This window comes from Akebia trifoliata, unplaced genomic scaffold (genome assembly GCF_017979445.1).
Source record: "Akebia trifoliata isolate Shusen 1 unplaced genomic scaffold, ASM1797944v1 Contig00199_ERROPOS100000, whole genome shotgun sequence".
Classification (NCBI taxonomy): domain Eukaryota; kingdom Viridiplantae; phylum Streptophyta; class Magnoliopsida; order Ranunculales; family Lardizabalaceae; genus Akebia; species Akebia trifoliata.
In genome coordinates this window covers 90153-100000 of record NW_028236856.1, presented here as the reverse complement: position 1 = coordinate 100000, position 9848 = coordinate 90153, and the positions used below count along the sequence as shown (strand labels likewise).

The following is a 9848-nucleotide window of genomic DNA, read 5'->3' as shown; positions in this document are numbered from 1 at the left end:
GTAATAACAAGCACACTTACATGTGCTTCTAACAACTTATACTTGTCATTTTCAATCTTCAAATCACGTGAGGAAGATTCCTCCATTTTCTTTAATCTACAGAAGGAAAGCATACTTGAATGGTAAGGATGTGATCCCAAAGTATTGAACCAAGTTAAAAAAAAAAAAAGACTAGTGCAGTACAGGGAGATGACATAATCACCTATCCTTCAATTCTTGATTTTCTACTTTTAATTGATATAGACTGAGTGGATCCAAGCTTAAAAGAGAATGTCCATTTACTTGATCTTCCAATGATCTACATCTATCTATCTCCAATTGTAAATCAGGCAAAAATGATGATGACTCCATATTGTTTGACCTGAAGAACGACAACATACTTGGACAGTGAGGAAGAGATCCAAAAGTTTTACATCAAACAACATTCGTTCACCATGCATGACTTCAAAATTGTTTCTCCTGTCTATGGCAAGACTTAAATATTTGGATCAAAGTGATCAAAAAGATGATAGTGAAAGACCATCTATGACTTAAAAAAAAATACAATTACTCAATATGTGAGATGAAATTACTTGGATTGTGAAGGTGTGAGAACTCGATCAAATCTTCCATTCGATGCACGATCTGGCTCAATTTCACCATTACTCGTGTTTGGAGAAAGGATTGAGTTGTATGAGAGTTATCTTTCATAAAATATTTCTGAATGGGGGGTGGTGCTGCCATGTGAATACTACCATTTACAAATCTGTCAGGAGGGACAGTTGGAGTCTCATAGTTACTGACATTCTCTGCAGAAATTGTAGAGCTTCGTCATGGCAGAAACAATAGATCCCATTAGAAGATATAACACCCAAAATAATACAGATAAAAGCATTCAATGACATGTTCACAACATTAAATCACTTGTTGGAAGAGAAGTAGGATAAATGGACAAGAAAGAGTTCAGAAGTTGCATTTCAGAGCTTCCAAAGTTCCTAACTTTTTGACATTGTGGCATTTTCTTGGATCAACCAAGGCTACACTAGCAAAGAAGGAAATCGACATAAAGAGGAAAGTGACAGAATAAATATAAAGAGAGACCCTTAATAGCAATAAACAATAAGAAAAATATAAAAGTGATTAACCCACACCTATTTTGATGAATTTGGAAGATTGCCTGCCATCCTTCAACAATAAAAGATACTTCAATAGAATCAACAAACAAGATAATAAGCAAACAAAGTTATTGTCAACAATCTAAATGGGAACATTTTTAGGCAAGAAATTCAATCCTTGGTTCTTTTGTTCCTTCAAAAAAGTCCTTTTTAGAAAATCAACAGCATCAATGATGCCAAGATGAGTTTCAAAAGCAATCAAGAGAAAATAAAGGCCAATTCATTACTTCAAGAGGTTCTTACAGTTATGTTAAGAACAACATTACTTTTTCACTGAAATACATTCATGTGAATGGTAGAAATCCAAGGGCAAACAAAAATCAAAACAATGTATGTACAAATTTTGAACTCGATGAGATTGATAAAACCAACATAAAAATAACATACTTGATCCTTATCTCCTTCAATGTTCATCCATTGGCACTGTTGCAGCCCCTTCAATTTCTTGGTCTAAATCTTGTACTTCTTCGTTAACTGAAAATAATAAATAAGGAAAAAAATATCTTACGTCATATTTCAATAGATATAAATGCATATTATCTTACAAACATTAATTTAATTACCTTCAATACATCCAATCCGCCTTCTGTTTGGATTTTCAGGACAAATCCGCTTGTCATGCCCAAGTTTTTGACATAATGCACACTTCCTTTTTTTCTTCTGTTGGGCCAACTCGACACTGCTTTTCAATCTACCAACATGCTGAACCTTTTCTTTTCCCTTCTCATCCTTCTTCCTACCTTTTGTTTGTGAGACATTTGGATCCAAAAGTAACAAATCCATTTGGTCATTACTGCTTTTCTCATCTCTATTATCAGATGCATCAACTGTAAGTTTTATTTCTCCAATTTTTTTTTATGTTTCATTTAAGTCATCCAAAAAGATTTTGTATCCCTCAATTGAAGTTCCTGCAATACAAGCCAATCTAGTAGCCTGTTGACATAAGTAGCTAATTCTCATTGCATCCGACTGTTCATTCTCATTGCCCACTGTATGTGAACCCGTGATTCTGAATTTACGATTGGCTTCTTGTCTCCATCTTTCGAGAATATAGTGGGACGGTATAATATCAATGTCATGACGAGCAAAAACCTTTAAAAAATGTCGACAAAGTATTCCAAGAAATTCAAATTTTTTGCATTCACAGGTACCCTCATATGTTTTCAAATTAAACTTGACCATGAACTCCTCAGGTACATCATATTTACTTTTCACCACATACAATTTATATCCATTCTCGATTTCCCGTTCTTCTTCAATTCTAAATCGAATCACTTTGACCCATTCTTGCTTAAATTTCTCAAACACATTCTTGGTGTATGATTCTGCCGCGTGCTTTAAAAGTAACTCACCCTTATTAACACATCGAAACTTATGCTCTGAAATGAAATCTTCTTTGCTCTCTGCATCTACATTCCTTTGCAATGCTTGCTCATGCTTAACAATAAATTCGGTGAGATTTGACCTTGAAGTAACGAACCCATCGAAAAAAGCATTGATACTTTCACTACGACCGGTTGTATTCATACCAGCAAAAAATGTTTGACGATTATAGACTGGCACCCACGACTCCCTTATGTCAAATAATTGTTGAAGCCATTCATTGTGTTCCAATCTATTTTCCACGATCACTGACTTCCATTGTTTTTCAAAGTCCTCAATCGTGTATGTCGACCATATACAATTTCTCATTTTACTTTTGAAGTTAGTATCTTGAGAGTATATATGAGACAATTTCTCAGCGAACTTCTTCTCGATATGCCAAATACAAAGACGATGACGGGTGTTGGGAAACACTTTGGCAATTGCATTCCGCATTGCTAAATCTTGATCTGTGATTATGGATATCGGATGACGTCCTCCCATTGCTTCTAGCCAGGTCTCAAACAACCATGTGAACGTTACCTCTGTCTCATCTTGCAGAAGAGCACCCCCAAATTGTATTGACTGAAGGTGATGATTTACTCCAGTAAATGGGGCAAACGGCATATTATACTTGTTTGTCCGATAAGTTGTGTCAAATGACACCACGTCCCCAAAATAATCATATGCCATTCGTGATCGAGAATCAACCCAAAAAAAGTTAACTGCCCTGCATTCGTCATCGCATTGTATCGCATAAAAAAATTGTGGATTTTCGACTTGCTTCTTCTTGAAATAGTTCAATACTGATTGTGCATCACCCCCTTCTAATTTCATGTGTCTAACATCTCTCAAGTGGTTGTAACAATCTCTATTATCGAAACCGATCATGTCCCCACCCAAAATTGATGACACTTTCCCAACTGGCATATTTTCTCTATGGAATGCTTCGACTAAATTCTTAGCTGCTTTTGGCATGGTTCGGTTTGACCTCATTTTCATTCTCCTAGCTGGTGTAACTACCTTATGATTATGGTCATCCTTAAAAATCGATACTTTCCATCTAGTGGTCCATCTGTCATTTAAAATACGCATAGTTGCGTTACAACCACATTTAACAGTGGAACAACTTCTTTTCTTCTCAATTTCATTTTCTTCTTCTACCTTCTTTGGTTGAAATTTACCTTCATGTGAACAAACGTATGTTATTCCAGTCGGCTCATCTGAACCCCGTCGTGACTTAGTAGTGGTTCGAGTTCGAATCCAAAATCCTTGTCAACGTCCATAATCCTCATAATACTTTTGAGCTTCTTCACTTGAATCAAACAACATCCCCACATAAGGTGCTTTTAGATCTTCAACGTCTTTGTTAGGACTCTGATAATCAGCATATTCATCACTATCTACTTCGACCATCGACGATCCCACAATGTCATCAATAGGCATTCTCTCATCTTTGTCAACCCTAATCTTATCCATGATAGATTGCTACAACTGATAAAAGACCAATAAACTTTCTGATGAGATACGGATCAACAAATAATTAGCTAAGAAAAGAGATCAAATAATTGGTCCATCACCATCACTAGCTTCAGATAAACACTGGGTTCTATCCCCTAAACATAGTTCTCCATATCTTCCATTACAATCTTGTGTAGATTCCATCAATACTGGGTGTGATTCAGAAGCCAATACTCAAGTAAGATATTTGAATGTCCTAATGTGTCTCATCTTTCTTCTATGAATAAAATATCAATTGGAAGCTAATTCTAAAGCATGAAATTGTAATATGAAAGTGTGTGTTAGTTTCATAGAGGCATCCTTATGCTTGCTTGTATTATCTTCTTTTGATATAATGTACTTAAAAGATGTTAGTTTGTGAATATTATCTTCCATAACTAGGATTTGAAAACTTAAAACTCAAAATTCTTACTTCAATGAGGGTGAACTATTGTTCACAAAGGGATTATCAATTCAACATAAACTTGAGAAGGATGACACCTCGACTTCCAACTTGTTCAACTATTGGGAACTATTTGTACATTTTTTCCGTAGACGTTCATTTCTAATTTTTTCATCCCAACATAAACATACACCATTTTCATAAATTCAGATTACAATTCAAGAAGAAAAAAACTATAACAACAGTTCCATTTTGTTTTTCCTAACATACACCATTTCACATACGAATCAATGTCAATTATAATATAGGTAATTCATAAAGAATTTATACCCAAAATTATTTTGCCGAAATCACAAACCTCAAAGGAACATCGTAGTTCTAATAACAATTGGTACGGTTATAAGTGGTACTTGTATTTGAGAATCAAAATAGAGATTGGGAAGATGAGTGCAAGTGAAACAAACAATTCAATAAGCAGTAGACATCACTGTGCACAAGGGAGAAGCAGAACATCTCCTCCTTAAAAGAAACCTTTCATTTTATTCAGCACATCTCTCAATTTGGCAGGGCCTTGATTCCTTCATCCATTAAAGAAGTGGGAACAAATTTTTTTTTATAGGCTTTGGCAATCCATGTGTTCACCCCTACCATTAATCACGCCATCATTCTAAGTCAAACTTCGACATCTAACAAGACTGAAATTATAAAGAATTTATACCCAAAATTATTTTTCAAATTCGATTGACATTTTTGTTTTTATAATATGGGTAATTCATAAAGAATTTATACCCAAAATTATTTTTCAAATTCATTTGTTTAAAGATGTTAAAATTTTCCCTACATCTTACCTTCCATGTTACAACGAACTCACCGTCAAGTTTTCAAAGTTGCGGCATCAACAGTTTACAGGTACAGCCACTGGATAAGAACTTATTCAACGAAAAAAAAACCCAACTATATTCCTAACAATCGAGAAAATTATATGCCACTCGAACAACTCGTTTAAGCTTCCTAACAAATTTTATGCCACTCGAAAATTATATGCCACTCGAAAACTATATTCGGAACAATTTTTTTTTTATAGGCTTTGGCAATCCATGTGTTCACCCCTACCATTAATCACGCCTCTCATTAATATTTGAAAAAGTATTTTTAATCTTCTACATTTTAATCACACCTCTCATTAACTCGAACAACTCGTTTAAGTTTCAAAAAAAAAAAAAAAAAAAAAACCCAAATCATTTACGTTTCAAGTTCAACAACTACAAAAAATTAAAAATTAATAAACCAATCGATTTTCGTGAGTGAAAGAATTACCCTTTCAATCGAACTTGAGAGATATTTGCGACGACGACGGCGAGAGAGGGTTGAGAGAGATTGATTGGCGACGGCGACGGCGACGGCGACGGCGACTTGGCTCTCCACAAGGAGCTCGTTCAAACCAGATCTTGAGAGAGAGAGAGGAGAGTGGTCTTTCGAGCTGTAGAGAGAGAGAGAGAGGAGAGAGGTGTAGAGAAGATGGGTTTAGGTTACAGCAACCTTCGAAGAGAAGAAGAGAAGAGGGGTTTTTAATGTTTAGGGATTTAAAACAAAAAAACCAAAAAGTGGAGGGAGCCGGTTTTAATTAAACTGATTTTTCATTTAAAACCGCCAAAACAGCCGCAGAACCGTTGGATCTGTTACGATCGCACGATCATAAAAACTTGGCACCGAACTTGTCAAACTTTAGGGCCACTGAACCGCTCCCATATATATATATTTGGTTTCCAATAGGGAGGTTCTTAATGTCTCTAGGTTACTACATTACAGGGGAGGGATAGATTTTTCTTCAAGGAATGAAATAAACAAAAATTAGACCTAAAACACCAAGCTTTTTAAAGAAAAAGGTGAAGATAGAATCATAGAACCCTTTGTAGTATCAACACCTTGGGCTCTTGGGAAAAATGAGAAAATTCAATTGACTAGAAAAAAATATAGGATAATATGCAATAAAATCATACAAAATGCATACATTTACTTTCAAAAAAAAAAATATGATACTAGGGTGGAAAAATTAAGGAATACCAAAACAAAAATAAGATAAAGCTTCAATACAAACTGAGGTAATATTGTTATTCGTTCAATAGATTTTAAAAATGATGTATGAAAAAGAACCATGGATCAAAATATGAACACACAATCATTATAATACAATTATGCAAGCCAATATTGAAGTTCGTCTTTCTAGCTCAAAATATACAAGTATAGGAGATAAGGGTAAAATATATAGGGAAAAAGTTCATTGTATCAAATAGAACCATGGATCAAAATATGAAAAATATGAACACACAATCATTATAATACAATTATGCAAGCTAATATTGAAGTTCATCTTTCTGGCTCAAAATATAAAAGAATAGGAGATAAGGGTAAAATATATAGGGAAAAAGTTCATTGTATCAAATAGTAATGAGGATTCCTAAAATGGGACTGAAAATTTATGTCTCAAATAGGGAATTCAAAAGAGATTTAACATAATAACGCATTCTAATATCCTCATTACCAATGGAAATATAATGAATGAAACTTAAAAATGCACCTCAATCTCATTTGTCAAAATTGTACAGAAATGAATTATCAATAAGGAAGCGTTAATGTCTTGCAATTGCTATAAAAAGAATTAGAAACTATATTCTTTCCATAAACTAAATAATGGAAAAATGGAGATTGAGACATAAAATCCCCATTATAAAGAAAGTGAAAAAGAAGATAAAGATTTCTCTCGTAGCATCAATATTACAAGTTGATGCCACATTTTATAAAAAAAATCTGTTTCTTAGCATGCATATAAAAATCAATGAACCAATTCATTGACCGATTTTATAACAAAAAATAATTGACTTAAATGCTAAGAATCAATGAGTTAACTCAATAAAAATATTCATATCTAATACATGCGCAAAACCTAGCAAGTTGACTCGATTATTTTGGAAAATTTTTCTTTTAAAAATGTGACACATAAAAATTAATTCATGAAAAATATCGATTTAATCCCCTAATAAATCTTTAGCCAAAAATCACGATTAACTCTTAGTTATCAGTTAGGATAAGTTGATCAAACCGGTCGCAATAAATGAAGATTTTATTATTATTATTATTATTATTATTATTATTATTATTATTATTATTTAAAAAAGAAAAATGGAAAAATAATTAACTTATTCCTAAGAAATAAAGTGGTCACTCAAGGCCTCAAGTGGTAAAAATAAATTAAATTTAAGACTAATAACACACTTTAATACCACCATTGCCAAAGAATTGAAATGATTAAGACTTATAACATAATATGCATGCCTCAATTTCACTTAACAAAAGATTTTTTTTAATTGCCAATTGAGAAATATCAATACCTTGAAATTGTCATTAAAGGGATTGTGATAGATCTTTCTCAAGAAATGAAAGAAAAAATTATTCATTATTAGGACTGAGCACGAAGTCCCATGTCAAAGAAAATAGAAAGATCATACAACCCCCAATGGCATCGACATTTCAAATTCAAAATTGGTGAAGAAAGACGATAATTGAGGCAACAAAATTGATAAATTTACCCATTAAAAGAAAAAAAAAGGGGGGGGGGTGATAATATTTTTCATTTTGAAATAACAATACAGAATAAAACAAATCAAATTTCATTTTGTTTTGAAAAATTAATACAAGACAAGAACAAAATATTTTCTCAACATAATTTTTTTTTTTGTGAAATTATTTTCATTTTTTCATTTTTTCTTTTTGAAATTTCATCGGAAAATTAGCATTTTTGGAAAATCATTTTGGAAATTCAACAAACAATTTTTTTTTAAAAATATTCAACAAACATTTTGAGCACCACTAGTGAAGTAACAAACCACAAGAATATCATGTATATTGCGGGTACCAACATCTTATATATTACAGATACATTCAATCGTGTCAAAACATTTTTTATTTTGAGGCATTTCCGAAGTCACTACTCAATTATTGGAATACCCTGCATATTACAGGTATCAATATCTTATATATTGCAAATGCATCTAACTATGTAAGGACATTTTGGGTGTACAAATCCTCGAAATCATTTTAAAACAAATACACTGAATATTGCAAACATCAACAATCATTTTGAAACACTTTTTCTAAAACTTTATTTTGAATTTTTTTTTTAATTTCATTTTACATAAAACAACTTAATTAATATTTCAAACATTCCAAAGATATTGAACAAACTAGAATAATACAATATGCAATAAATGATCAATAATTAATTTTTGAAATATTTTAAATAATATATGCAATTTTTTTTTACAAGAATGATTAAAAATCATTTTGCAATTTTTTTATTTGAAACATTTTGAAATCATGCAATTCTTTTTATGAGAATGAAAGAAATTCATTTTTGTTTTATTTCATTTTTTTTTAAATCATATAAAGGGGAAAATATATGTTTTTTTGGGAAAAAGAAACATTTGAAAAACACTTTTTTTTAATTTAATTTGAATTGGTCATTTTTTTTATAGAAAAAACTCCCTGATGGGACAAGAAAAAAAAATAAGAAAATTTATTAGTAAAACAACTTTTCACCAAAAGTTGTTGCAACATGACTATAGAATCATTATGCAACAAAAATTGGCAAAGCTAAGGTGTTCCAACATTTTTTCCAAAAAGAAAAAGAAAATTGAAACTTCACATTTTTTAAATTATTTTTTGAAAATCCAAAATCCACATATTTTGTTGTTCATTTAAAAAATTATTAGAAAGAAATGACACAATTATGAAAACATCATAAGCTTGATCATTAAGATAGAAACATGTTACAACACATCTTGCAAAAATGACTTAGAGCGATAATCCGAACATTTCACAAATATTGAGCAGTCATATTAGTATATTATTGTAGACACCCCATTTTTGCACTCACCTGATTAATCAACTCGTCAACCCGATCGCAACGATTCCCAATGATGGATGATCATTCCAATACTTTATTTTGTTACCAGATATGTTTCAGAAATCCGGATGAGGTATCTCGAACTGACAAAACTGTAGAAACCACGCTACGCTAGGAAAATATAACCCCAAAAGCTTAGAAATCATCATTTTTCAGACAAAAAAAAGCTTCACGATAAAAATCACTAAAAAATGATCAAATTATCAAAATACCCATAACCTTTAAACAACCCTAGAGCCTACGTTACGCTTAGGAAAATCCATTCAAACACATAAATAATAAATCGAAACTAAATAAATCATTTCACCAATTTTCACAAAATTTGACAAAATTACCAAAATGCTTCATAAAGTTCACGACCATTCCACACACAAAATTTCATAAATGACACAAACCAATATTTTCATTGAATTCCTTACGAAAAATCGATTCTAAAACATCCTAGAATATAAAAAACCGACTTAAA

At 32.0% G+C, this 9848-nt stretch overlaps 1 pseudogene; it reads right to left on the bottom strand.

Moving 5' to 3' along the window:
* Nucleotides 1-1162: 1162 nt before the first annotated feature.
* Nucleotides 1163-5411, bottom strand: LOC147381889 (protein FAR1-RELATED SEQUENCE 5 pseudogene; annotated as a pseudogene).
* Between the last annotated feature and the right edge of the window lie 4437 nt (nt 5412-9848).